The sequence below is a fragment of the Ambystoma mexicanum genome, chromosome 3p (genome assembly GCF_040938575.1).
Source record: "Ambystoma mexicanum isolate Mex_15411 chromosome 3p, UKY_AmexF1_1, whole genome shotgun sequence".
Classification (NCBI taxonomy): domain Eukaryota; kingdom Metazoa; phylum Chordata; class Amphibia; order Caudata; family Ambystomatidae; genus Ambystoma; species Ambystoma mexicanum.
In genome coordinates this window covers 1,177,544,380-1,177,568,890 of record NC_090925.1, presented here as the reverse complement: position 1 = coordinate 1,177,568,890, position 24,511 = coordinate 1,177,544,380, and positions in this window count along the sequence as shown.

Genomic DNA, 24,511 nt, shown 5'->3' with positions numbered 1-24,511 from the left:
AGTGAAGAAAAGATCCCGGCCCTGGACATCCTGAGAAGTTCAAAATTTGAAGTCAACGACATCATATTAAACAAATGGAAAGAAGTAACCATGCAGTTATGTATGAAAAGAGACATTTCCCTAGAGACATTGATACAAAGCCCCAGATTGCAAAAAAAAAACTTGTTAGACTTGATTGGATCGTGACCCAAGAGAAGAAAGATCGATATAAAATGAATCTAAAATGCGAAGGCGAATGAAGACTGGATAACCAACTTCCACACTACCCCTCAACCTTTATCCGGATAGAAGAATCTGAGATAAGTTTTTAAGATTTAGACTGAATCTCCTCCCCACAAGAGAAGTCCTAGGGAATTGGACCCAAAACAAAGCTGACAATAAAGACTGTAGATTTTGCCTAATTCCCAGGAAACCCGAAACTATATATCATATTCTTATGGAATGTGAGGCACTCAACCAGAAACGACTGATATATAGTGGCAAATACCAAAGCGCTATCTCAGAACTGGAATCCAAGAATAGATGGAGTCAAATCCTGATGGGAAATAATAGAAAAATGGTCACTACCATTGTCCATTTTTGGGAAGATATTACAGCCGAAAAGTATCTCAACATTGATGAGTTTTAAAGGAGAGACTAAATGATGAATTATTTTGTAGAATCATGAATGTATTTTTGTAGGACCAAAATGTAAGGTTTAAGACACAAGCCAAATACATTTTAATTAAAAAAAAGAAAAGATCATTGGAAGTAAATGCCACACCTCCTACATCGAGTCCAGCCTAGATTTTATACACAATGATTTACCCAAGCCTTACAACTTTCGGTATACATGGCACTTTTTTTATTCGAGGCAACGCCAATAATGTACATTTGATCTTGATAATATTGACTTTCCACAAGGTGACCAAGAGTCCCTGGGATCGAAGGCAGGCCAGAAACAGTGGGATTCCTTCTTCGATTACTATGTGGAGGGCAATAAAATGTGCTCCAAATCCAAGAGCAGAGCTCTGAAAGATACCCAGGGAAATCTTCAAGAACAGCTGAAGAGTAATAAGCAGAGGGAGCAATTTTGGTAGTCACAAAGAACAAAAAGTGCTACAGTAGACTTTATAATGCACTGCAAGAGGTAGCCTTCCAAAGGAAACTAGAGAAGATATTTTCTAGTCGTATAATCCTGCTATATTGAACACAATACCTGATCAGGCAACAGATCAACCCCAAACAGTTGCATCTGCTCTGTCATCTTCAAAAGGTGGAAAGGTTATTTTTAAGAGCCCAGGTTCATCCCACAGTGAATGACGGTATTGTAGTGTTTGAGTAGATGTGATGGAGTCAAATTGGTGAGGCCGGGAAGTGGGGTGTCAGAGACCCTATGGGCAGGGAGGCCATATACTGATTGTCTTTGGTGCATGTGATCAATGGATGCAGATCACAATTGTGGCACCCTAAATTGGAGGGAGAGTATGGACATAGGTGCAGGTCTACATCTTCTCTACGACTTCAAGCTCTTCTTTTCAGTGTGGCATAGGAAACCTCAAAAGAGCACTGACAGTAATTTAGAGGTGATGATCACAACACGTGCCAGTACAGGGCAGCCATGTTGGAAACAGGTAGCTGCCATGATGGGGCCACCTGATTCCAAGATAGCAAAAAATCCCTTTTCAATTCTCTTCTCAGACTGCAAAGCCAGCAATCAAGATTTCAAACACTAGTAGCTCCAAACAGGGAAGAGGTGGGATATGTGCCCGCTTTCAATCGAGTTCATCCTCTGACAAACTGGCTTGTCGCCAACTACAAAGGCAATATGTTCTCTCCAATCGTTCCAAGCTGAGGGGCCAAATACAGGCTCGTGTCTCTGGAGAATCCAGGAACATGGCTGAACTCTTTAAATTCTGCAAGGAACTAGCCAATTATTAAATATAGAACTATTAAGGACAACACCGGCTCCCTTGCCCCTGCACTTGCTGATATCTGCAATCATTCTCTTGCCACTGGAACTGGGTCTTTCCCCTCTTTCTTCAAGCACTCCTTTGTTCATCCCCTCCTGAAAATGAGTTCTGCCGACCCCTCGTGTCCGGCTGACTACTACCCAATTTCTATCACTCCCTTCCTTAGGAAACCTCTGGAGAAGTTGGTCTTCCCCAACTAACCCAGCATACTGAGCTTGTTGGTTGTCTACACCAGAGCATCCAGGGGCACAGAATCTGCCCTGCTGAACACCTGTGAAGAACTGCTCACCCATGAACTAAACACTCGTGAAGAACTGCTCTCATCTCTTGAATTTAATTCACCCCCTGTTCTCATTCTACTCGATCCCTCCTCTGCTTTCGATGCTGTTAACCACTCCATCCTCATAAAACGGATCCATGATACCCTTGGTATATTGGAGCAGGCTCTGGACTGACTGACCTCCTTCCTCACTGACCATCCCTCACAGGTTATCCTAGGTTTTTCTCCTCTCCCCCTCCATCTCCATTTATGGTGTTCCCCAGGGCTCTACCCTTTCACCCTGGCTCTTTAACATCTATCTCAGCCCGCTTGCTCACCTTATCTCCATTTTCTCCACGCACTTCCAGTGTCATGCAGATGACACCCAACTCTTCTTCAAACTTCCCTCTGAACCTCTTCTTACTTCCTCTAGCATTCCTGAATGCCTATCTGCCATCCAATCCTGGCATGCCTCTAATGATGCGTGTCTCAATGCCAGCAAGACTGAGATCCTTCCTATAGGTACTCCTGCTCCTTCTTTCCTCCCTTCAGTCTGGCCACACTCTATGGGCTCTCCCCTCTCTCCATCATCTGAAGCCAGAAACCTTGGAGTCCTCTTTGACTCCTCTCTCTCTTTCCTTCCTCACATACTGAACCTTGCCAGAAGGCCCATTTCTCACTTTTCCCCAGAAGCTTAATGTATATAAAGCTCTGGTACTCTCTAGGCTGGATTACTGCAGCAGCCTCTTTGTTAATCTACCATCTTCATCTCTCCGGCCCCTCCAGCCAATCCAGAATAGGGCTACGAGACTTATCCTTGGCCTCAAGCCCAGGGACCAGATCTCTACAGCCCTCATATCCCTCCACTGGCTCCCAGTTGCTACAAGGATCAAATTCAAATCCCTCTGCATCATCCATAAGACTGTCTTGGGCCATAGACCACACTATCTACAACTTGCTCTCTCCAAATACTCTCCTTCCAGATCTCTACGATCTTCCAACTCCATGTCTGCATGTCAAGGGCTTCTGTAAGCAGCGAGCAGGTGGCCGGTCTCTTTCCTTGGTTGGCTCCCTCCTCTGAAACAGCCTCCCCCTTCCTCTCTGTCTTGAGCCAGATCTCCTCAAATTCTGCAAGCTCCTCAAGACTTTACTTGTCTCCTCCTCCTTCCCCCTCTCCCTACTGTGCTAAACCCCACAATCGCTGAGATTGGTGGCCTGGGCCCTTATGTGTCCTCCTGGGACCTGGCCTTCCGTCCAATTGCCTTCTGCCTTCGCCCTCCCCATGCACTTTCATTTGGGCTCCCACTGGCCTGTGCTGTCCCACAGGCCTGCACTTATGGAATTGGCAGGTGACCACTCTTTACCTAGTGGTCTCTGCCAGGCATATACCTGTTGCCTTCCAACTGGCTCTCTGGCACTTCCCTCTCTGTGGAACCTCTAGCACTTACCCCCGTTCCCTTGTCCCTTCTCTCTCTCTGCACTTGCACATTCTGAACGTTCACAAGGCCTACTGGGACCTCTGCTGTCTTTTTTCATCATTGGTATTTTATTTGCCTTTTGTTCCGTTGTTCCCTCCTGTTGCCCTGTGGGCACTTTGAAACACAATTTCTTGGTGTATAAGCACCTTACAAATGCACAATAAAATGAAATAAATAAATCCTAGGGTATGGTCAATAAGAGATCTTGTGTCACCACTACAGCCTCGAAAGGCCCAATTACAGGCAGGATAGTGGTATAAAAGGGGGTCAAAATTATATGAGGGTTTGGGAGTTTGGACACACGGTGGCAGTGTCAAGTTGTGTCAAGAGACAGAGGAGAGTGGAGTGGAGGATTGAGAAAAGAGCAAGGAAAGGAAAGAGTCAAGACAGAAAAGAGGAAGGGGTGAGTAAGAGAATTCATTGACAGAGGGTTTGTTAGAGGGAAGTGCTGGTGGAGAAGGACAGAGAGATACAGTACATATTATTAGCATTAGCCGAGACAAGAGGGCCAAAAATACAAAGAATGATTGGTGGGTGAGGCATAAGGGCAGGCCAATCGGGTTGGATCTGCTCCGCAGCCAGTGTAGCAAGCAAAAAGAGTTGCAAGCCTTGCAAATCTGGGCCGGGAGACTAGGAAATATAATCCAAATTCTGCTGCGGCCAGTTAAATTCCCCATGGAAAATAAGACCTTTTTGAACAATGCCATGGTGTACCCAACAGCGGTTCCATGCAATTTCAACTATTTACTTGAATGTAATTTACTTTGTTGAAACGACTTCGTCAGAACACTTCGATTTTTTGGGGGGTCCCCCCATGGTCCCCTCTCACTTCACTACCACCTCCACCCAAACCCCTGTGCACACCTCTTTTATCTCTTACCCCCCAAATATATATACATATAATATATACATTTCGAAGTTTTGGTAAAGTAAGTCCCATTAAGTAAATTACATCGAAGTAATTTACTTCATGGAAATAGTTGAATACCCCCAATGGCAATGAACCCAGGAAGCACGCAGCCCTTAGCTAAAGGGCTCATAATGATTCCAGAGATCTTTATTACCACAAACTTTTATAGTGTCGAACATTTTGGACTGAGGACCATAGTCCATATTTTGAGCTGCACTTACTTTTCTTTCCCTGGAATGTCTTGCACTGTTATTGAAGACGTGTGTTTTAAACCTTACTCCCACAGCTGTGTAATGTATAATAAACCATTTATTTATTGTTATTTATTTATTGTATTTGTTATACGCCCAAACCCGGAGGTATCAAGGCGTAGGTAACAGCAGGCTTGAATCTCTGGTTACAGTGAAAGAATTGTTACACAACAATAGACAGATAAAAACAACACATGAGGGTTATAGAATAACACAGTAGTCCTTGGACACCAGACAGAGATCTATTTGCAGCTAATTTACAGCACAATTATCTAACCTGCAGAGAGGGGAGGGACTGGAATTATTTTGCAGGTCCGGATGGTGCACGTCTTGGCCTAGTATTTATTGAAAAGCCAGGGTTTTAGGATTTTTTTTAATCTTGGGTGCGATGGCTCGCTTCTCAAAGTCACTGGGAAGGAGTTCCAGGTTTTTGGGGCTAAGACCTGAAAACTACCCCCCCCTGCCCTCGTGAGTTTGAAAAGAGTTTTGAAGAGTATTCTTGCCTTAATAGGAAGCCAGGGAACTTCCCTTCTAGTCTTTGAGATATTGTCAGAATTTTTGATGCCAAGTGCTGCTCTCAGCGCTTTATTTTGTAGGAGTTGAAGTTTAGCGAGGTTTGTGATGGAAGAGCCTTGTAATAGCTCATTGCAGTAGACTAATTTTGACAAAATTAAAGCGTGGGCGAGAGTGATACAATTTGTTGGGGTTAGGAATTGCTGACTTAGTGCTATAAGTTTGACGTGTATGATGTGGCTGCTGAAAGAGTATTGATATACTTGATCAAAGTTAGGTTTTAACCTGGTTGAGGATTGAAATGGGTGTGCCATCAATGGTGATGGAGGAGTAGTCAGGGTGGGGCAATTTGATTTTGGATGGTGCGCCCCATTGTTTGGGCCATATTCTCTTTGTAGGTGCCTTTGTTAGTCCATCAGTCTGTGAATTGCACCACGGTAGTTGTCTTGCCCAAATTAATGGCAAAGCAGTAGGAAAATACAGTCTTGTGGGTCACAGGGATCCAGGCTCAAATGCTGGCTGCAGCACCATTCCGTGCAATGGTCCTGTGAGGCACCATTTTCCCAGGACATTAATTTTGCAAGTACCTGTGACGAAAATATTTTAATGGAATCCACCTGCACAGCTTTCATCTTGGGTTTGTGAAAACACTTGAAAAAAACATAGAGCTTCACTCAAACCATTTCTATGAAACTTAGGTCTGTTCATTTCGGTCAAGACTGAACACGACAGAGCCCTTGGCTATCAATCAGCGCCACAGGTGAGGAATGTTTTGGGTAATTTTCCAAGACTATCTACAGTTTCTTGAGTTTTTGGGTCTAGTGGTCATAACATTTTCTCACATGGGGAAACAGCAGCCCACAGACAATGTTCCCCTTGAAGAAAGCAGTGTCCATTATCCCATAGTTATCAAGGATGACTATGGGTCCTAAGTCATGCTTTGATATGCCCTCAGACTTGGACTTTCATCATATATTTGTTGCTGCTGCTGAAAAGGGGCCCTTAGGGGTCCCTCGCGATATGGAAATAAGGCAATAACCATACACGAAAGGATGCGCCAGACACGAGGTTCAAATTCCCAATGCTAGGGTTTATTGCAAGCAAAATAGTCCCAATTGGCCAACTGTGGTCTCACGCCCCGCGACGTGTATTCTCTAGACCTCGAGGGACGCAAGAGAGCGAATTACGTACATTAGTTACATATATACAAAATGCATATCATACAATCAGCTATGTCATGTTTAACACCCCCCTTTTATTAAGTTTCTTTGAACTCGGGATGATGATGGACATTTCCGACGAGTATGACAATTATGACACTTTTGATGTCTATTCTAGTAACAATGTGCAATTTACAAAGTGCAGAGGCATCTTCTAGTTGTTGAACAGAACACGGTGCTTCTGTTCTTGGAAGCAAGCTGCACACGGGGGAAGAGCCACATTCCAAGCTTTGCTATCTATGAGGTGCTATTCGTGTCCTGGGAGCCGACACGCTCTAAAGGGTTTTGTGAGGGGGGGGTGTAAGAAGAGCATAATTCAAGCCTTTAGCTGCTTTATTCTAACATATTCTACCACAGTACGAGACTGGCTGGCAGCTGTGAAATGATTAAATGCCCTGCAGCTCTCCCTCAAGGCTACAGAGAGGGAGCGTGGGCATTCCTTTCTGGGCTACTCATGTGGAGTTTCAACAAACTCCTCAGTCCCGCGACCTTGCCCTTTCATATTCAGACAACAATGTTAACAGTTGAGCAGAGTAAGCAGAATTCGCAAGAATTGCAAGCTGCAAAGCAGTTTGGACAGAAAGCAATGAGCAATGGTTAACAAGCAAAATGGCGATTCTTGCTACGTTTAAAATGGCCGCTTGTTGGTCAAGCATAGAGGTCTGTATTTCTATAATTCTGTGCATAAGACGGTTGGCCTTCGGCCTTCAAGATACATCTATCATTTAAATGAAGGGTATTCACTTTTCCAGATTGACACTGCATTACTAGAGAAGTTGCTCTCCTCTCTAAGGCCATTCTGTAGACATTCTCAAGGAGGATTAATGTCTCATAAGTGAGTACCATGTCTGTGAAATCCTTGTCTGTCTTGATCCAGTGTTACGCGTGCACCACCTGCTCCTCCTTTTTTATGTCACACATGTTAGTTGAGAACCTAAAAAATACAAAAAAACAGCTTTACTTCAGTTTCAATCAACACTGCACAAAATGAAAGCTTCGTCAGCAACAACATGGTACTGCTATTGTCAAAAATTACATAAAGACATAATGAAAATGAGCTACTGCACAGAACTAACCACATGCCAATTTAGCCAGCACCAAGCTAAAACATTGTGTCAAATGTCCTTTTAGTGTGCACATTTGAGAGTCTCCTTCCAAATAGGTAGAGTTTCTCACTGTGACTCCAGAGCATCATTATGGGTACACAGAAGTGAAGTCAGCCTTAATTTGCAGTGCACTATTTCAAATGCAGAGTGCACAGAGCACAATATATTACTTCATGGTCGACTTCAATTCAACAGAGACTACAACTGTGCCCAGTTTCAACGTCTTCTTTAAGGCTGAGTTTAGTGATCTCCTGCATGTGACTAAAATTACAGTAAAGCAATATTGGTGTGCATAATATACATCATGGTTTCCTGATCTTAATGTTTATTCTCATCTGTAATATTCTTTCAAACCGATGTGTTAATAACAGACTGCATGATGAACATTCTGAGAATTAACAGCCATTGCTGAAGGAACTGATGCCACAATTTAGTCTCCCAGCCAGCCACAACATACGAGCTGGCAACTGAATCGGAGACCAGGGCAAAACATTCTAGCACCTCAAGCCTAGATTTTGACCTTTCATATACTGTGAACTCAGACAGAGTTCTTGAGAATGCAACATATCACACACTTGGGGAGAACCAGTTATCAACAGGCAAGACACATAATGTAATAGAACATAACTACTAGGTAGGATCACTTCAAGCTCACATTTCTTGTACTTTTAGCCTCCATGATGTATGGAAGTGTGTCCGCTCATCTTATGTGTTTTGGATGCCTCCTTCACTCCCGCCGCATCACTTGGGCTCTGCCTTTTGACACTTTATAGGGTGGTACTACATCTCTCAGAAGATATGGCTTGCTCCACTGGCATACGGCTAGAAAGACCTTGCTCAGATACTCCATGCAAGATTTCCTCTGGGGCATGAACGTGACACGCCATAACACAGTGTTTGATTATTCACCCTCCAATAACCTGGTGGAAAGGATGAGTTGCTTTATAAAGGCATGTGTGACATTTAGCCTCAGTTAGTAGCTGGAATTGGAGAGAAATCGCAAGAGGCCAGAAAATGCATATAGATGTATTGCACACTTAAATATAGAAGTAGGATCTTTTGTTATTATGAGGGAAAGCAACAATGCTCGCAAATGAAATACTATCTTGTTGCCTTATGAGTAAAAAAGCATTAACGTGAACATCAAGAAATATTGGATAAGGACAGGAGAAAACTTAGTAAATATCAGCCACGTATAGCAGCATGGCGGAGATGGTAGGAGGAACATCAGGAGTTGGAGGTCAAGGGTATGTTTGTAGTGGAGGTGTTAAAAATATTATGGGCACATCATCAGTAAGTGAATGAGAAACACAGAGGATTTAACATTGTGAGAGGAGGAAAGAAATATAAGATGAGTAGGAGGTGAAATGGAGAGGGAAAAAGCCCACTATCTAGATAGCTAGCTCGGCCCCATTCAGGACCATATGGTGAGAGAAGGAACACATCTGGGCAGCCAGGCTACACTCAGATCCGAGAAACAAAGAAATAAATATCAAAGGATTGCTCGGGCAGACCCCAGAGATCTCTCTCTAAATTTTCCTAGCCATCTATTTCCACAAACCCATCTGCACACAGAAATTCATGCTAGAATCATTCATACATTATGTGTCCCAAGAAAGCCTGCCGCCAGTTCATATATAGGAGAGGCTTCCGGCAGTCAACCTAAATCCACAATGCCCGGGGAGGGGAGCATAAAGAAACCCACTTGGAACTGTTTTGACTTGTTCATTAACTTCCTGGGGTCATAGCACCTAGTTACCCACACCAAGTGAGAAGAACAGTTGGCGAGGGACCAATTTATGTTATTCCCCAAAAAAGCGAAAGATTGACAGCATATGGTCTCGGTGCCCTTCTCCGTCCCAGGTGTACTAAGGTACAGGGGGTGTCAGAACTGGAATTGATGATGCTTATACTGGCTATCTGGCCCAAGATGCCAATGCAAAGACCATAGTAATGCAGGGACCTTTGCTCTTCAACCCAAAAACTAGAAGATAATTCGCTCACTGCTTTGTTAGGGCTAGATTAGGATCACAAGACCACCCATTCCAGGGAGTGGCCCACACACAAACACCTTACTTAAGCTAGGGGAGAATTCCGTCTTATTTACCAAAATCCTTGGGAGAACATCACACAAACCCTGAGGACAACTACCCAACCATCGAGATTAGCAGGATATTCTGCAGCATCCTTCAAATCAGAGGCGTGGAAACCACATACCTACCAACTTAACAACAGCATGGGCTCTGAGGTCCTATAAGACCCCAAATACCTTGAGACATCTTTGGGAAGGGATCTACTGAGTACCTGACCGAAAGTAGGAAGACCCGGCAAGACAAAGACAACTGCACCTGGAGTCTCCACTGATCCAACCCACCATTTGATGTATTTCCATACTGAGGGGAGACCAGAAGGAACGGAAATTAAGTGCTAGGAAGAACCAAGGCTGAAGGAGGAACCCCACCATTGACAGGCCCCTTTGATAATCGGATAACTGGGAAGCTGAACCTCCTTGGGCAACTGCAGGGAAAGATTCCATTACCACCAGTGTACCTTCTGCACAATAATGTGGAAGAGTTGGTCCCTAGGTATTCTTCTAAAATGTTGAGAGGATAGCAGAGGTCTTCCAATTCTAGAAGACCGCATGTCACAACTATATTGCCCCTCTTCTTATAGGAGAGCTACAGGCGGTGCACCACTTCTTCAATAGAGATGGATGGACCACCAATAACACTCTCCATAATGGCATCCTGGGGAGAATCAGATGGGGCTCCGCATATCACTGCCAACATCTGAGAGATGTTAATTTCCATTTTTAATAAAGTCTCCAGCAGATGTCATACCTCATTTGATTACTTTAGAGAAGTGAATGGGGCAGAAGCTGGCAGTGGAAACTAAGGATGGACTGGTCTTAGAGCAGTGCTTGACCTCCCTCCTAATCCCACTGTTGAGTCCTGTGAGGCAGCTCAATAGGCCACTTCTAAAGCTGGCCATTATAAAAGCAACTGGGGTGCAGGAGGCACAATAATGGCGGCCCACAAGACCAGCCCTGCCACCCCATTTGCCAGGATGAGTACCATGATGCAGCATATGGCAAAGGACCTCATGCACACTTGGAGAACTGGACCATGAACATGGCCCCAACAAGTATTCCAATGAGACACCTGAATGACAGAAACCCCCATAAGGTGGTTTGCATGAGTGTGCACAAAAGGTCTGGAGCTAATAGTGAGCCAAGGAAGGTTACTTTAACTACACCTTAGTGCACCCCAATCCAATGTTATGGCTATGGGCAATTGGGACTCTTGGCTAGGGTCTGTTCAACACTAGCAGTTCCATAGCCAACGAACATGAGCTACTGTGTTGCAGACAGGATGGACAACAACATAGAAAAGTGGTGGTTGGAAGCAGAATAGCAGACTGCAGAAACAGCCAACAAAGCAAAAATGCTTGCTGAAGGACTAACGGGGCAAACAGGATATCCTCAACAGTACTGGGGCCTAGTAGGTCTGTGCCATGTATTATACAGGGGGCTGAGGTACTCCTGCACAGTCAAACTTAGTGCTTGCAGAGATTATTAGTCTATTTGATCTGCCTGGTGCCATTGACCTTTGTCCACAATGTGCACACAATGGCATGGATAAAATGTTGGGGGAAAACAATATAAAGCCGATATGGCGTTGTTCTATGGGTTATAGGAAAAGGTCATATTGGGCACGGGTCAGCCATGGTTCTGAATGGCCCAAGAAGAAAAGTCAAACAGCCTACAAAAGACCTTGTTTATTGCTAAAGGGAATCTTCAAATGAGATGGTGTACCTGGGATCTCTTACCTGAATAAGAGATAACATTCTTCAAAGTCCAGCTTTCCTTAAAAATCCACAGAGAGAGGTGTCAAAGGAAAGAAAGGGAAATATGTGGTGAACTCCTCTGCCTGAAGTTGCAGACCAGCAGTGGGGTGGTACAAGGGACCAGGTACCACCCCAAGACAGAGGGCGAAGGACACAGAAGCTGTATAAGTAGATCCCTGAACCACTTTAACTGCATCTCTGCCCTCATGCCGGGGGCAGTCACAGAGAGAATAAACCACTTAATGCCCAGAAAGCTAACAACACAGTAGCAGAAACGCGTAGCCACAAACACGGGACTCATTTAGGACAGGAGAATCATAATTTGACAAGACACTATCTGTGTAGTACAAAGAATAAATATAGTCCAGGAGAACAGAACCAAAGGGGGGTTAAAGTTCCCAAGAGGCATATCTGCAAACTCTCTGATTAACAATTGTTGATCAAAGACAAGGTCACCACAGACAGAGAGAAAGAAGCTGGAACTAGAGGTGAGAGATTAAGGTATTGTTCCCTGCCAAAGCACAACATTCATATACTTGCACTAGAATACCAACAGGAGAACAGCACTGCTGAAGCTGTATGCAGCTCATAGAGCCCGAGGCTCAGGCTCTGCATACTAAGGGCAGTACAAGGAGAACAGTGCCAGGAGAACAGATAACATCCGGACTCAACATGTAGAGGAGGAGGAGGTAGGAAGCATGGGCAAGAAGAGGTGGTGGAAATCAAGGGTCAAGCAATGGTTATAATATCAGAGGCCAGAAGTGACACTGAGAGAGTAACCCTGGGGAAAGGGAGCAGTATGGAGAAGGTGGAAGGAGGAACACCAGAGGTTGGGCAGGTGGTAGTGGGGGAGGGAAAGAGATCAGGGGAATAATATCAGTTACAGAAGGAGATACCTGGGAAGAGATACAATTGTGGCTACAGGAAAGAAATAAAATATGAGATGGAAGTGAAGGAGAGAGGGAGGAAGGTCACTATATGGATAGCAAAAGCAGGATGGTTCCAGCACAGCAGGCCAGTCTGAGGCAGGGCCAGATAGTATGAGGAGGAAAGAGACAGAGCCAGGGAAGTTACAGTCAGATCAGAGAGCTGAAGGGAAAGAAATCAAGGGATCACTCAGGCATAACACAGAGATCCCTCGCTGAGCAAGCCCAGTGGCTACTTCCACCAACCCATCTGCTCACAGAATCTTTGGTCTACAATCAATAATTGAGTACTTTAGCCCACAGAGGTGACATCTACTTCTTATAGAGGAGAGTGTTTGGGTCACATTTAAGCCTGAAACATCCAACAAGGAGGAGGGGAGGATGAAAAAATGTCCCTGGAACTGTACAGAATGGAACACCTCCTAGAAAAGGACACAAAGCCTAGTTAAATGTTTCAGCAAGAGATGCATGTGGGCAGATACTATCCCTGCTTTTCTTTCTTTTGGGAAATCCTAGGATCTTCACATTTTAGTTGGCCTCTACTTGTATACAAACATCTAAAGTCAATGGTCTTGGCATCCCTCTTGATCCCTGGTGTCAGCACATTTTGAAATGTTTGACATGCAGAATTTCTGTCTGACCGAGCTGAACCTTTTCAAGGGGCCCTGATTAAGGCACAATGACTTAATGACTGTACTTAGCATGTTACTTGATCAAATATTTGAACTCCAAAGTTTAATGTGCCTTGTTCACCCCTCCTGCTACCTTCTCCCCAGAAGACCTTCGTTTTTCTGCGTGCATTGCATTTTGTGTCCTACTTTACCTGATATACCTGCAAGCTATTGCCATCTGATGTCACTGCAATGCTTGAACACATGCATGTTATCAGTGATGCCTAAAAGCATCAGCCTGGCTTTGAGCAACAAGGTGAGAACATTTTAAGGCACTGGGTATCCTATTACCGCAATTGAGGAATGCCTTATCACCATTGTGATTTCTTTTATGTAGTCTTCCATTTGTTACTCCCCATTCACCCACTCCAGTTCACGTCACTTATCCACTTTACCTCCCTCAAGTCTGCTGCTCTATCTCACTACACGCATCAACTTTACCTCACCCCACAACAACCCACCCACCCACTCTACCTCACCAAGCTTACAGTAGCTTAACCCATTCTATCTCATCACTGGCCCCATTCAACCTCGATCCATTCACCCACTCTACTTCAGCTCACTCAACTACTTGATGAAGAGAATTGAAGAATGTGAGGATATTCTGTTCACAGACAAGACTACCATCACCCTCAAAAGATTCAACTGGAGACCATTCAGAAGAAAAGTGTATTTTTCAAGCGAGCTTGGCCTGAAGCAACCACTCAAAGTACATGTCTTGGTGTCATCTCCAAGAAGGGGCCTGGTCTCTGAGGTTTTGTTAGGACATACCAGTCACAGCCATCTTTAAAAGACTATGTTTATTCAGGTGATTCTGCCGTATGGATTAAGCATTACCCAGAGGACACTGTGAGGAGTCAGAAATGAAAAGCCAGACACAAAGTTGTAATGTTTTTGGTTGAAGACTTTTATTAACTTGAAGTGGGTTGGGAAAATGCCTCTCTGGCCCTGCTCTAAAAGGAATTTCCCTACCTATAACCAAAAACTAAGGTTCTGTCTGTTTCAGGATGTCAAAATCGAAACTGTCCTTATTTCCAAATGTTCAATCCTGACCGTCACACTAAAAACCAAATCATAAGGTGAAAAGGGAAATGTCTTTGACTTGGTGATTGCAAAAAGAGTTTGTAAAGGAAAAATAGAACATCTCCAACATCAAAGTTTCCTCTGGTTTCTCTTCCCAATTCAAATAGCAAGGTATTCCAAAGTCAAAACAAGATTTTAGTTCCAGGGGAATTCCCTTCTCCTAGACTTAGATTCAATAATCCTTTCAACACAAAATTCACCAAGAGTCGCAAGCCTTAGTTCCAGGGGTGTATTCTGTTCCCCTGGATTCTTCCTTAATGCCAATGATGTAACAGATCTTGATGTTTTACTTGGTTTACAATCGACATAAATGTTCTCTAAGCTAAAGGGGCCTTGGTTGCAGAGGGTGATTCCCTTCCCTTGATTTCTTCAACACTATGCCAATGATTCTTGGTCTAAAATATCTTGGTCTCTTTGTTACAGAAGCTCATTAGCCTTGTAATTCCTACCTTCAAATGTCCCTTCTTTCAAACGTTCCTTCTCTGATTGAAAAAACACACTCCGTCCTTGGTACTTCCTGTACATTTGTACTGCCTGGTATAATCTCCTGCTAGGACTTTTTATGCACTTGCAGCTAACGGGTTTGCTCGCCTGCCAGGTTTTCTCATTTTCATAAATAAACAGTTCCTCTTTTAATTTCACTATTGTATATATCTTCTTTGGTTCTGTGTATCTGATTGTGTCAACATGTGCCATTGTCTTTCCCCAAATCTGGTATCCGTATTGTCTTATATAATGCTGGCGCTCATACTTGCAATAGCCGTTCTTGGTTTGCAAACAATCTCTTTAATGTCTTTGTTTCTGTTCTTTTAAAGTTTGCAAATTGTATTTGGCATGGTTGTTAAAATGTCCCAGGGTCCCCACTTTGCTTTGGTTAACTCACTCGCTTATTATGGCACTTTCATTCCTGTTCAAGCTTACACGTCCAAGCTTTGTCACCTGCTTTCCACTCTGGACTGCTTCCCCGTCATTCTTATTCCTCTCGCGGCTACCCAACACACATGCATTCCTTCAGGTCTGGGTAAGTGAAGCGCTGCTTTCACTGGCGGCCGAATGCCCAGGAATCTTCCTTCGGTTCCTGGCATGTCTGTGGCCCACCCTGCTCAAGCAACATTTCTCTGCCTTCTTGCGGGTGAACCACTTGGCTATGCCACACTGGTCTGTGCTCTTCCCAACAGAAGCAACCTCTTGCAATTGGTTGTTTATTCTATACATGTCCTATCTACATGTGCCTTGTGAAATCATCTAGCATGCTCATTGAGCTTGAGGCTATTTCCGCTCAGTACTACTATCTTTGTTCTCCTCATCTCAGTATTTGGTTAATTGTCGAAGATGAAGGCCCTTGATGATGGCTGATGCAAATTACTTGAAATATGACTTGCAATCTTTCCAAATGATGAGCCAGTTCCACATGGATGATATTAACAGCTGGAAAAGACAGTCTTGGAGCTTTTACCCTTTTTTCCAGGAATGGAAGTTTGGTTAAAAGGGCTATGAAAAAAGGTTCCTCTATCTTAATTAGAAGGGGATACAGATGCATCGCAATAGGCAGTTAGGGGATTGGGTATGAAGGGGTCTTCTTCCTGTGCAAATTGGGGATACCATGTCTCATCCAATGGAGCCATAACATCTCCCCGGAGGCTGTCTCCTCCCATGTGATCCTCCCTCGTAGAGCTGCCAACAGGGTCATGATCAGGTAGCGGCTGCTCTCCGCTGGCCACATGGGAGGAGGTTATGTCGAGGAATCCGTAATGACTCTTTTGGATTCATCACATTGTAGAGTAGGAGCCAAGTACCTCTACCGGAAGTCCCGCCCCCATTCTGCCTATACGTTGGCAGCCGGAAGTTGCGACATGCACAAAACCAGTAATGGTACCGATACCACGAAGACTCCTTGAAGCAAGGTATCCATTGAGAAACCCCTATATGTATCCACGAAAGAAATTACGGACTTCTGAAGGACGTTCTAGAAGAAGTGTTAAAATGAATGAAAGAAAATACTGGTGACGTCACATGAAGTAGAAAATGACGCACCCAGAAGAGATGCCAATGTAGAAAGAATATAGACTTTATAGAAACTGATGATGAAGTAGCGAAGTAAGCAACTTTTCGCGAGCAAAATGAAGATTGCATTTGCGGAGAAACACTGAAGAAGATGCAAAACCAGTTCACAAATGTAGAGATGCAGTAACGCAAGTAGACAAAGTAACCATGAGGCTGACTATGTAGTGAAAAGACTGTAGGCGGTGCAGCCAATGTGTATATATATATATATATATATTCAGTGAAAAAACTTTGTTAAACGGACGTTATGGTTAAGTTGCACTACTGAAAACCTATGAAATTCAGTGAAAAAACTTTGTTAAAGGGACGTTATGGTTCCAAGTAAAACCGAAAAAACCCTGAAATTCGCCAGTTATGGTAAGCTAAGCAACCATAACTCGCGCCACCAGCGTGCACTGGTAAGACTAACACCCACGACATCAAAGATGACATCACAAATGTCATTGATGACATCACTGATGACATCACATGTCTGTCTCCCTCTTTTTTCCTTTACTGACATATCTAGGCCACATGGTTTTCTTCAGTAACAGTCAGGAACTAAAAATTATAAACGTACTATAGTTGTAGATTTATCATTCAAGTATGTTCTTACAGTAATTCCCGTAAGGTCCAGTCATATCATATGAAATATACACATATGGGAAGACGCAAGCTTGAAAAACAGCAATCCTTTCTGTGCATGAAGATAATCAGTAGAGTTATCAGCACGTTCTGATAGTTCTGTTGTTTTTTGTATTACTGTATTTTCCCTGTATATGCTCATATTTGTATACATTGTACTCACACTACTTTCCTTGGGGTCCAGTCACATCATGTGATACATGTAGATAGGGTAAATAGCAGCTTTGAAACAGAGCAATCATTTATTTGCATAAAGATAATCAGTTAGGTTATTAATTGTTTCTGCTACTTTTTCTGCTTTTTTGCTTACTACACTTTATCTGTATATACTCATATTTGTAAGTGTTATTGTGTCTTTGTGTTTTGTCTGTAATAATGCAATTATGTTATACGTGGGTTTTATTAGCTACTTATTACGTATTTCACAGTACACAAAACTCTAATAAGAATACAGTTATCATTTCATTATTCAACATAACAACATTATCAATATTATAACATCATCATGTATGCTGCACACAATGCCTATGTTTCTGCATGAGTACCTTAGTATACTGGATAGAACTTCATAATAGAATGCTATTTATATCAAAGCATTGCTTAATGCACTAATTAGCTCTTGATATTTATTCCAATGATCTTTGACACTATTTTCTCAACATTATAATAGGAATCCCTTGTACAGACATTTCATGAAAAGTAAATGCACATGTGATGTCATCAGTGATGTCATCAATGACATTTGTGATGTCATCTTTGATGTTGTGGGTGTTAGTCTTAGCAGTGCACGGTGGTGGCATGAGTTATGGTTGCTTAGCTTACCATAACTGGCGAATTTCAGGGGTTTTTCGGTTTTACTTGGAACCATAACGTCCCTTTAACAAAGTTTTTTCACTGAATTTCATAGGTTTTTATTAGCGCAACTTAACAATAATTACTCTGACTTTATGTACAAGTAACATAGAACATACTGAACCCCCTCTACTGAATTTGGTGTCCGCAAACTCTTTTAATGTCCGCGGACATGTTTGGACAACAGCACCACTACCCAAAAAGTCTGGGGGGTATGTTTAATTGTTATATCATAACATATGAACATTTTACAAATTCACAAACCAGCACACATATACATTATATGTAGTAATAAATAAGAATTGTAACCCATATATAGCACACTAACCATTCATTTAAATACAATATGTTCTATAATGGAATAAACCAAAAGAAGAAAAATAGACTTCCAACATGATTACCTCACAGAAACTCCACAACTAAGAGCAACAGCAGATCTACTCAGAACACACCTTACCTGAAATAGTAAGTGTACTGCATTTTACTCATATGTTTGTCAACTTCCTGTATTAGATACAAAAAAAATGATATTATGTTTTTTTTCTCACAGAAATGTCTAGTACTCTGGAGTGGCTAGAGGAGCATTTCCCACGTGAGGAAATGTCAGAAGATAGTGAATCTAATGGTAGACACTTTACTATATGAACCAATTAATTAATATTATTTTACATACATTTAACATATATATGTTTTTTTGTACAGACCCTACAAAAATTGAAAATACTAAAGAAAAAGCAGTATTGGATAAGACTCTTCAGCACATAGAAGAAATAATTGACCTACTCTTGGCACATTTTAATAATTTAAAAAACTTTGTGGAGGATCACTTCAAACAAACAACTACATACCATTGTCCCACATGTACTTGTCCCCCCTCACCATATCCCAGTCAATTATCCCCAAACCCTCTCCATGAACCAAAACGTTTTGATGAGACTTCCATCCCTTCTTCACCTCATATAAATCCTATTGAAACCCCCAATTCTCCTGTTTTTGTTTCAGTTTCTGCCTCACCTTCTCTGTCATAAATTTAACATACATGTAAAATAAAGTAAAATTATTATATTGTGTCCTAATTCATTTCTTGTTTTTTTTTTAAAAAAGCACTTGAGGTGTCCGCGGACAGCGCGGGTGTCCAGAATGTCCATGAAGAAACGAAAATGGAGGTGTCCTAAGAACACTATATCTGTTACTGTTCGCTAGCAAGTTGAAACTGTTCTAAGAACACACGCGGTGTCCTGAAATGTTCGTAAAGAAACAAAATGGGAGTGTCCTGAGGACGCAATGCCTGTCCGTATTGTTCGCAGGCAAGTTGAAACTGTTGTAAGAACACAAGCTGTGTCCTGAAATGTTCGTCAATGGACGAAATGGGGCTGTCCTGAGGACGCTGTCCGTATTGTTCGCTGGCAAGATGAAAGTGTTCTTACAACACATCAAGTGTCCCGGGATGTTCGTAAATAAACAACATGGGGCTGTCCTGAGGATGCTATGCCTGTCCGTATTGTTCGCAGGCAAGTTGAAACTGTTCTAAGAACAAACGCCTGTTCGTAACTTTTCGTTTCACTTGTGACGCACTTTTAATCACTTCAGGACCCGAACAGTGTCCGTAGAACACCAATGCACATGCGCAAAACAGTTTCCATGCAGGCACCCGCTCCCTTCGCGAACATGTTCGAGACACTATCATGTGACCGTGCCTATGTTCTGATTGCGAACACTGTTCGTGTCCCCAAATAATTTAAAACTACATTTTCAAGTAATCTACAATATTTTCAAATAAAAACTCACCATAAAACAAGTCCCACATAGTAATCCTGAGTTTCTACATACTTTTTGTGACTTTTTGTGACTTTTTGAACCCTTTTTTCTGTTCGATCTGTCCACGGACAGCGCGCATATCCACGAACCGTGCACAAGCACCCCTATAAAAGACCACGCCCATTGTGTTTCTGGCTATCCTACAGAGCACAGTGAATTTTGCTGCCAATTTCCAGATTTTCAACGCCAAGCTGATGGCTTCCATGGCTCCACTCATGCCACCTGGTGCTGCATCTGCCTCAGCACCACCCCCTCCACCACCACCACCTCCCCAAGGGCCTGAAGAGGGGAACAGGAGTGACGATGCACAGGAGGATGAAGAGGATGACGAGAATGAGGTAGTGGAAGTCCCTACTACCAGCACTCGGCATGAGTCTTGGGTGTAGCGGTTATTTACCATTCGTGGTAATGTTCCTAAGGCACATGCGAACCAAGTCACCTGCAACAAGTGAAAAATGGTACTCAGTCGCGGGAGGCATGGTTCATAAGCTTTGGGACAACTACCATGAAGCGACACTTAAAGTCATTCCACTCTGGTGCCATTCGCAAGGTTGTACCTTGCGAGGAGCGTAGCAGGTTGAATTCCTCTACTTCATCCTCCGTTTCCGATCCTGTTACCACAAGGAACACTCCTGTGGGACAGCGTATTCCTCAAGCTGCCTCACAGGCCATACGCAATACTGATGACCCTTACCTTTCGAGGGTCACAGTTGTGTGTATCTACTGCGACGCAGTACTGTGCAGGGGGGAGAGACTTCGTAGTGCTTTTGAGGCTATCGTCTCAGAGCACAAGAAGGTCTGCTCACTACCCAAGTAAAACCCACTCTCCATCTTTCTCTCTCAGCTCGCCCTCTCTTATCCCCATGGTTGGTGTGCCCCCTACCCTCCTTTCCCCTACTCTCCTAGTGTGTCTTGTATAAAAAAGAAATATATATAAAACAACAAAAATAAAAAAAAACTCTTTTCAGATCCGCCTTTCACAGTAAAAAAATAGAAGTGAAAATAAATGAAGCAGGTTCCCTGTGTATTTTTTAGAAGTCTGCGGACAGTCTGCGGACATCTAAAAATATTGGGGTGCTACCCTATCATAACCATTGCAGTTTTATCTGGGAGGAAGTGGTGGCTCTGAAAAAAGCCTTTTGGTGGTGTTTGTTTGTGTTTGAAAAATTTGAAATGCTCAACACATACTATAAAACGGATGCTGTAATTCCAAAAAAGGTCGCAATGCATTTTGTACATTTCTCAAAAAAATCTGATTGCCAGCATAAGTAAGATGGACTCCATCTCTGCGAAAAATGTATGTACTACGAAACATTATATATTTTTATTGTGAAAAGAGGACATGCCAAAATCTCTTAGAAAGGCACAAACAGCCTTACCTACATTGCGCCTTGCTTTCTCCATTTGTGGACCAAATGAAGAAGAACGAAGCCACATTTGTCTCTGTGCAATCCGTGAAAAAAATACTTGAGAATTTGGAAACATGTCCATGACCTTCCCAAGTCCTTCTTTCATTGGAAATTGCAAAGAAATTCCAGACACATGTCGTAAACTGTTCCCTCCACAATGAATTACAATTATGTGTGGATGTTGCTCTGTCTTCAAAGTAGCACAGAGAGGTAGCAAGTCCAACCACTTCATTCCATGAACTCCATGCCAGTGCACTTCCACATGTGGGAATCCAAGATCTACAGCTACTCCACAGCTTTCTGCATGCACCTTCAAATCCAAACAATCTGTTTTCTGAAACACACAGACACAGCTATCTGTTCTTCTCTCAGCAAAAAGAGTATCTGAGAAACTCTCTCCTGGCACAACACACCCACTAAACTTTACTGACCAATCCCTTTCTCTGCTCATTCTCATTTGCATGGCTCCCCAACCCAAAAATCCCTGGGTGTAACGCCCGATGTCTGCAGACTACCGCCATGTCCGCGGACATATCCTAACATGATATTTTGGTTGGTACAGTTAGTCATTACAATACAGTTTATGCATTAAGAACACATGATATGTATTCAACTGGTGTGACGCATCTTATGTGAATAAGATAGTTTTTATGATTTTGAGAAAGGCGCTGAGGGTCAATGTCAATTAAAAAATCAATGTCTAAATTAAAAACAATGCTATATACAAACAATATTACTTATTAATTTCCTTTACAATTGCAGTAAAGACCATTCTCCTGAAGAGAAGCAGCTGAATTTGAAGTACAAAGAACAACTAAGAAGAAAACTGCTAATTTCAGAAAAAAAGTAAGTTGAATACCACCATATTATTTGTACTATTATTCAAACACACTGTAAGGTTAATTCATGCTATTTCTGTGCCTAAAAATAGAGATTGTGCACCATTCTGTCTACAAATCCCCATTTCTTAAACAGAGATTTACAGGCAGAATCATGCACAATTTCTTATTTTTGGACACACAAATAATCCAACTCAACCCCTAAAATTTTGATATTATAGAACAAACAACTTTTGTAATTGTATACCATTAGATTTACTAATTCTACTTCTCCACACCACCAGCTTACTTTCTACTATCATCTGAACCCCAGTTTAGTAGCACATAAATTCAAGAATACCCACCCCAACTAGTTGTAGTTGCCCAATGCACAATCACACATCATTACATACATCGTTATCATCTTACTCACACACTCATGCACACAGCACACATACATTAAGAACACCCCAACCCATACCTTATTTATTTTTTTCAACAGACGCTAAAGAATGCCTACCAAAAATCAAGTCCGTATAAAACAACGGAGAAGCAGAGCAAATGAAAATAGAAGTGTCCAAAACAAGCATCCATCTCTAGCAGAATTTGTAAAAAAAAGTTAAAACAAAACAGCTAATACAGTCATTTAGCAAAACAAAACAAGCTTCAAGTACAGAAACTTTGCCTCCTCTATCGAAATGTAAAACGAACCACAAAACAATTAACAAAAAATCAGCTACCACTACAGATAAAACTGCTCCTATAAATCTTGATATAGTGCAAACTAAGCATACCAAAAAAAGTATTTTAGCAAAGATTTTCCGTCACAGAGTCCTTCAAAATTAGAAGCATTGATAGACAGTGCAATCCTTCTCAAAAGAAAGTTATTTATTTTAGGGTTAAACAAAATGAAACCACTAACAAAACTAATGACTAAATTCGAAAAAAGACTTCTCAATAAAGGAAATCTCAACAGAAATACTTCTTAAGTATCTGTGGAGGTGAATGGAGTCACACTACGAGCACAGAACCATACTTTAATGAAGAAGTATACAAACAAAAGCAAAGAAATACAACTGCCATACATAGCAGTGGACGAGGTTATGAAAAAGTTAATAATACCGTAATGGAACAAGAAATACTGTTTACAAAAATATCCCCAGAAAACTTAGAATTACCTCTCCATTCAACTGAATCAGAACGACTAGTATACAAATGGCCATGCACGTCAATGTGTAACATTCCCAAAGAATCTTTTAAGTCTTTACACCAATTCCTCAATCAATATGTGAAAGGCAAAGACAAAATCAAAATTAAACTACTGCAAAATATGGATACCTGTCCAGTGCCCAAGTACACATGACTACAAGGACATTCATTGGCCTGCATTTCAGGACCTACTTGCAAAACCACATTCCATTATATCAAAATGATATCAACACATCATTCAACTATAAGAAATCTAGTCTATAAACTGTACTATGCTAAAAGTCCTGCTTTAGCACTAGCCAATTTAAATAACATTCTTCTACCTACATGGTACAGCAAAAGACCTACTTGAAGAAATCGACTATATCCAGAAAAAATATTTTGGAAGTGAAAGCCACTTACAGAATGAAATAGCTTTAAAGCAAATTAGCAACAATACTATGCATGGCAACCTTCTACTACACACATACAAAAAAGAAATACTGACATTTAAAAGTACATCTGCTGAAATAACAAACCATGCGTGTGTAAGTTGCCGTAGAACTTTTTATAAAAGTAACACAAAAACTGTAGACCTAACATACAAAATAGGAGACAATGAAGATTCTAAATGGTTTGAATTAGCTCTCTACCTTAAAGCAGAAAACAAATACGAAATAACTGACCGCTTAATACTTTGCAGTTACTACACTACAAAACTTGACAACAACCAAACTCCTTCACGTGCTATTACAAATAATTTGGAATTATTTCCACTAACCAAACCCCTACAACAACTGAATTTCTATGAGAGCATCATAATTCAAACAGTGCACCCATTTCAAGCAATAAAACGCCTTCAACCAAAAACAGCAAAATTACCTCCCTCTGAATTAGTGAAAGGTATTCAGGGAAAAGTAGTGTATTTACCATTAGATCTAAAAGAAAATGTGCACATGCTAGGAGTACAACGTCCAATGGAGCAATCTTCAATTATCTTAATAAATCATGTACCTACAAAAGACAAAATAATTTGGCAGCAACTGGTAGATTTACATAAAGTTATACAAGCCTTGCAATATCTTAAAGACAATAATGAATACTAAAAAGAAATTAATATTGAAGAAAACTTGAAGGATACCACTGAAATAATTCAAGAGACACAAGAAGCTGGTCAATTTGAGCTCCTAGATCCTGCTACAATAGCCAATACTTTAGCCCATTATACAATTCACCCATTGCACTCTAATGACACAGTAGAAGATGCACTAGAAACGTACCAAATGCGTCAAACAAAAGGATCACCAATCAGCATATGGGAAAAAAGTATAGAAGCACGTGCTTTTCCTATACTTTTTCCTACTGGCAAAGGAGGAAGGTACGATGATTAGCCTATTCAAATAACAGCATCAGAATACTGCTCATTACGGATGTATTCTGAAGATCCCAGAATAAGACAAAATGTGGAATACATATTCCACCTACACTTTGAAAGTGAACTAGCAACTTTATGTTACGGAGTT